Source organism: Bufo bufo, chromosome 2, assembly GCF_905171765.1.
Source record: "Bufo bufo chromosome 2, aBufBuf1.1, whole genome shotgun sequence".
NCBI classification, from domain to species: Eukaryota; Metazoa; Chordata; class Amphibia; order Anura; family Bufonidae; genus Bufo; species Bufo bufo.
In genome coordinates, this window is record NC_053390.1 from 313,394,769 (window position 1) to 313,401,456 (window position 6,688).

The following is a 6,688-nucleotide window of genomic DNA, read 5'->3' on the forward strand; positions in this document are numbered from 1 at the left end:
ACACCGTTCGAAACGCGTAGATCGTGGGGAGCAGTGGGTCCCCGTGCCACTGTCGCTGTCTGTACCTGTATTTTGGTGAAGAATTCAATAAAGATCGGGATTTTGTATAAACGTCCTTTGGTGCTGGAGCATTTTTCTACTTCATCTACTTATCGCTGGACTGGCTTGAGTCCGCCCCGTGCACCGTCAACAGGATCGGAAGGTGAGCTGGCTGTAACTCCTTTTTTCACGTCACCCACCACTGGAACAGGCCACTGTCACACATTTAGGCCCCGGCACCCAGGCAGAGGAGAGAGGTCCCGTAACAGAGAATCTGGCCTGATGTCAGCACAGAATCTGTCTTCATGTCATAGCAGAGAATCAGGCTTCACGTCACCCACCACTGGAACAGGCCACTGTCACACATTTAGGCCCCGGCACCCAGACAGAGGAGAGCGGTCCCGTAACAGAGAATCTGGCCTTATGTCAGCGCAGAATCTGTCTTCATGTCATAGCAGAGAATCAGGCTTCACGTCACCCACCACTGGAACAGGCCACTGTCACACATTTAGGCCCAGGCACCCAGGCAGAGGAGAGAGGTCCCGTAACAGAGAATCTGGCCTTATGTCAGCGCAGAATCTGTCTTCATGTCATAGCAGAGAATCAGGCTTCACGTCACCCACCACTGGAACAGGCCACTGTCACACATTTAGGCCCCGGATCCCAGACAGAGGAGAGCGGTCCCGTAACAGAGAATCTGGCCTTATGTCAGCGCAGAATCTGTCTTCATGTCATAGCAGAGAATCAGGCTTCACGTCACCCACGACTGGAACAGGCCACTGTCACACATTTAGGCCCAGGCACCCAGGCAGAGGAGAGAGGTCCCGTAAATGAGAATCTGGCCTTATGTCAGCGCAGAATCTGTATTCATGTCATAGCAGAGAATCAGGCTTCACGTCACCCACCACTGGAACAGGCCACTGTCACACATTTAGGCCCAGGCACCCAGGCAGAGGAGAGAGGTCCCGTAACAGAGAATCTGGCCTTATGTCAGCGCAGAATCTGTCTTCATGTCATAGCAGAGAATCAGGCTTCACGTCACCCACCACTGGAACAGGCCACTGTCACACATTTAGGCCCAGGCACCCAGGCAGAGGAGAGAGGTCCCGTAACAGAGAATCTGGCCTTATGTCAGTGCAGAATCTGTCTTCATGTCATAGCAGAGAATCAGGCTTCACGTCACCCACCACTGGAACAGGCCACTGTCACACATTTAGGCCCAGGCACCCAGGCAGAGGGGAGAGGTCCCGTAACAGAGAATCTGGCCTTATGTCAGCGCAGAATCTGTATTCATGTCATAGCAGAGAATCAGGCTTCACGTCACCCACCAATGGAACAGGCCACTGTCACACGTTTAGGCCCAGGCACCCCCCAGGCAGAGGAGAGAGGTCCCGTAACAGAAAATCTGGCCTTATGTCAGCGCAGAATCTGTCTTCATGTCATAGCAGAGAATCAGGCTTCACGTCACCCACCACTGGAACAGGCCACTGTCACACATTTAGGCCCAGGCACCCAGGCAGAGGAGAGAGGTCCCGTAACAGAGAATCTGGCCTTATGTCAGCGCAGAATCTGTCTTCATGTCATAGCAGAGAATCAGGCTTCACGTCACCCACCACTGGAACAGGCCACTGTCACACATTTAGGCCCAGGCACCCAGGCAGAGGAGAGAGGTCCCGTAACAGAGAATCTGGCCTTATGTCAGCGCAGAATCTGTCTTCATGTCATAGCAGAGAATCAGGCTTCACGTCACCCACCACTGGAACAGGCCACTGTCACACATTTAGGCCCAGGCACCCAGGCAGAGGAGAGAGGTCCCGTAACAGAGAATCTGGCCTTATGTCAGCGCAGAATCTGTCTTCATGTCATAGCAGAGAATCAGGCTTCACGTCACCCACCACTGGAACAGGCCACTGTCACACATTTAGGCCCAGGCACCCAGGCAGAGGAGAGAGGTCCCGTAACAGAGAATCTGGCCTTATGTCAGCGCAGAATCTGTATTCATGTCATAGCAGAGAATCAGGCTTCACGTCACCCACCACTGGAACAGGCCACTGTCACACATTTAGGCCCCGGCACCCAGACAGAGGAGAGCGGTCCAGTAACAGAGAATCTGGCCTTATGTCAGCACAGAATCTGTCTTCATGTCATAGCAGAGAATCAGGCTTCACGTCACCCACCACTGGAACAGGCCACTGTCACACATTTAGGCCCAGGCACCCAGGCAGAGGAGAGAGGTCCCGTAACAGAGAATCTGGCCTTATGTCAGCGCAGAATCTGTATTCATGTCATAGCAGAGAATCAGGCTTCACGTCACCCACCACTGGAACAGGCCACTGTCACACATTTAGGCCCAGGCACCCAGGCAGAGGAGAGAGGTCCCGTAACAGAGAATCTGGCCTTATGTCAGCGCAGAATCTGTCTTCATGTCATAGCAGAGAATCAGGCTTCACGTCACCCACCACTGGAACAGGCCACTGTCACACATTTAGGCCCAGGCACCCAGGCAGAGGAGAGAGGTCCCGTAACAGAGAATCTGGCCTTATGTCAGCGCAGAATCTGTCTTCATGTCATAGCAGAGAATCAGGCTTCACGTCACCCACCACTGGAACAGGCCACTGTCACACATTTAGGCCCAGGCACCCAGGCAGAGGAGAGAGGTCCCGTAACAGAGAATCTGGCCTTATGTCAGCGCAGAATCTGTATTCATGTCATAGCAGAGAATCAGGCTTCACGTCACCCACCACTGGAACAGGCCACTGTCACACATTTAGGCCCCGGCACCCAGACAGAGGAGAGCGGTCCCGTAACAGAGAATCTGGCCTTATGTCAGCGCAGAATCTGTCTTCATGTCATAGCAGAGAATCAGGCTTCACGTCACCCACCACTGGAACAGGCCACTGTCACACATTTAGGCCCCGGCACCCAGACAGAGGAGAGGTTCATTCAACTTTGGGTTGCCCCGCAATATAATGGTAAAATGAAATTAAAAATAGTATTGAATGAGGAAGTGCCCTGGAGTAGAATAATATATTGTTAAGGGGAGGTAGTTAATATCTAATCTGCACAAGGGATGGACAGGTCCTGTGGGATCCATGCCTGGTTCATTTTTATGAACGTCAGCTTGTCCACATTGGCTGTAGACAGGCGGCTGCGTTTGTCTGTAATGACGCCCCCTGCCGTGCTGAATACACGTTTAGACAAAACGCTAGCCGCCGGGCAGGCTAGCACCTACAAGGCATAAAAGGCTAGCTCTGGCCACGTGGACAATTTGGAGACCCAGAAGTTGAATGGGGCCGAACCATCAGTCAGTACCTGGAGGGGTGTGCACAGGTACTGTTCCACCATGTTAGTGAAATGTTGCCTCCTGCTAACACGTTCCGTATCAGGTGGTGGTGCAGTTAGCTGTGGCGTGGTGACAAAACTTTTCCACATCTCTGCCATGCTAACCCTGCCCTCAGAGGAGCTGGCCGTGACACAGCTGCGTTGGCGACCTCTTGCTCCTCCTCTGCCTTCTCCTTGGGCTTCCACTGGTTCCCCTGTGACATTTGGGTATGCTCTCAGTAGCGCGTCTACCAACGTGCGCTTGTACTCGCGCATCTTCCTATCACGCTCCAGTGTAGGAAGTAAGGTGGGCACATTGTCTTTGTACCGGGGATCCAGCAGGGTGGCAACCCAGTATTCCGCACACGTTAAAATGTGGGCAACTCTGCTGTCGTTGCGCAGGCACTGCAGCATGTAGTCGCTCATGTGTGCCAGGCTGCCCAGAGGTAAGGACAAGCTGTCCTCTGTGGGAGGCGTATCATCATCGTCCTCTGTTTCCCCCCAGCCACGCACCAGTGATGGGCCCGAGCTGCTTTGGGTGCCACCCCGCTGTGAACATGCTTCATCCTCATCCTCCTCCACCTCCTCCTCATCCTCGTCCTCCTCGTCCTCCAGTAGTGGGCCCTGTCTGGCCACATTTGTACCTGGCCTCTGGTGTTGCAAAAAACCTCCCTCTGAGTCACTTTGAAGAGACTGGCCTGAAAGTGCTAAAAATGACCCCTCTTCCTCCTCTTCCTCCTGGGACACCTCCTCTTCCATCATCGCCCTAAGTGTTTTCTCAAGGAAACATAGAAGTGGTATTGTAACGCTGATAACGGCGTCATCGCCACTGGCCATGTTGGTGGAGTACTCAAAACAGCACAACAGGGCACACAGGTCTCGCATGGAGGCCCAGTCATTGGTGGTGAAGTGTGTCTGATCCCGCAGTGCGACTGACCCGTGCGTGCTGCAGCTGAAACTCCACTATGGCCTGCTGCTGCTCGCACAGTCTGTCCAGCATATGCAAGGTGGAGTTCCACCTGGTGGGTACGTCGCATATGAGGCGGTGAGCGGGAAGGCCGAAGTTACGCTGTAGCGCAGACAGGCGAGCAGCGGCAGGGTGTGAACGCCGGAAGCGCGAACAGACGGCCCGCACTTTATGCAGCAGCTCTGACATGTCGGGGTAGTTGCGAATGAACTTCTGCACCACCAAATTCAGCACATGCGCCAGGCAAGGGATGTGCGTCAAACCGGCTAGTCCCAGAGCTGCAACGAGATTTCGCCCATTATCGCACACCACCAGGCCGGGCTTGAGGCTCACCGGCAGCAACCACTCGTCGGTCTGTTGTTCTATACCCCGCTACAACTCCTGTGCGGTGTGGGGCCTGTCCCCCAAACATATGAGTTTCAGAATGGCCTGCTGACGTTTACCCCGTGCTGTGCTGAAGTTGGTGGTGAAGGTGTGTGGCTGACTGGATGAGCAGGTGGAAGAAGAGGAGGAGGAAGCTGAGCAGGAGGAGGAGGAGACAGGAGGCAAAGAATGTTGCCCTGCGATCCTTGGCGGCGGAAGGACGTGCGCCAAACAGCTCTCCGCCTGGGGCCCAGCCGCCACTACATTAACCCAGTGTGCAGTTAGGGAGATATAGCGTCCCTGGCCGTGCTTACTGATCCACGTATCTGTGGTTAGGTGGACCTTGCCACAGATGGCGTTGCGCAGTGCACACTTGATTTTATCGGACACTTGTTTGTGCAGGGAAGGCACGGCTCTCTTGGAGAAGTAGTGGCGGCTGGGAACAACATACTGTGGGACAGCAAGTGACATGAGCTGTTTGAAGCTGTGTGTGTCCACCAGCCTAAATGACAGCATTTCATAGGCCAGTAGTTTAGAAATGCTGGCATTCAGGGCCAGGGATCGAGGGTGGCTAGGTGGGAATTTACGCTTTCTCTCAAATGTTTGTGAGATGGAGAGCTGAACGCTGCCGTGTGACATGGTTGAGATGCTTGGTGACGCAGGTGGTGGTGTTGGTGGTACATCCCATGTTTGCTGGGCGGCAGGTGCCAACGTTCCTCCAGAGGCGGAGGAAGAGGCCGAGGCGGCGGCAGCAGCAGAAGAGGCCGAGGCAGCAGCAGCAGAAGAGGTAGCAGGGGGAGCCTGAGTGACTTCTTTGTTTTTAAGGTGTTTACTCCACTGCAGTTCATGCTTTGCATGCAGGTGCCTGGTCATGCAGGTTGTGCTAAGGTTCAGAACGTTAATGCCTCGCTTCAGGCTCTGATGGCACAGCTTGCAAACCACTCGGGTCTTGTCGTCAGCACATTGTTTGAAGAAGTGCCATGCCAGGGAACTCCTTGAAGCTGCCTTTGGGGTGCTCGGTCCCAGATGGCGGCGGTCAGTAGCAGGCGGAGTCTCTTGGCGGCGGGTGTTCTGATTTTGCCCACTGCTCCCTCTTTTGCTACGCTGTTGGCTCGGTCTCACCACTGCCTCTTCCTCCGAACTGTGAAAGTCAGTGGCACGACCTTCATTCCATGTGGGGTCTAGGACCTCATCGTCCCCTGCATCGTCTTCCACCCAGTCTTGATCCCTGACCTCCTGTTCAGTCTGCACACTGCAGAAAGACGCAGCAGTTGGCACCTGTGTTTCGTCATCATCAGAGTCGTGCTGAGGTGGTATTCCCATGTCCTCATCATCAGGAAAAATAAGTGGTTGTGCGTTAGTGCATTCTATCTCTTCCACCCCTGGGGAAGGGCTAGGTGGATGCCCTTGGGAAACCCTGGCAGCAGAGTCTTCAAACAGCATAAGAGACTGCTGCATAACTTGAGGCTCAGACAGTTTCCCTGATATGCATGGGGGTGATGTGACAGACCGATGGGCTTGGTTTTCATGCGCCATCTGTGCGCTTTCTGCAGAAGACTGGGTGGGAGATAATGTGAACGTGCTGGATGCACTGTCGGCCACCCAATTGACTAATGCCTGCACCTGCTCAGGCCTTACCATCCTTAGAACGGCATTGGGCCCCACCAAATATCGCTGTAAATTCTGCTGGCTACTGGGACCTGAGGTAGTTGGTTCACTAGGACGTGTGGCTGTGGCAGAACGGCCACGTCCTCTCCCAGCACCAGAGGGTCCACTAACACCACCACGACCATGTCCACGTCCGCGTCCCTTATTAGATGTTTTCCTCATTGTTCCCGTTCACCACAATTTTGAGAATGGCAAATTTGGGAATGGTTTTTCAACCCAGAAAAAAAAGTGTGCTTTTACGGTCACTACAAATAACTTGACCAGCTAAAACAGTAGAGATTTGGTTAAATAGAGATGTTTTTTTTTGCGCTGTGTGACAGGTATAGGTTT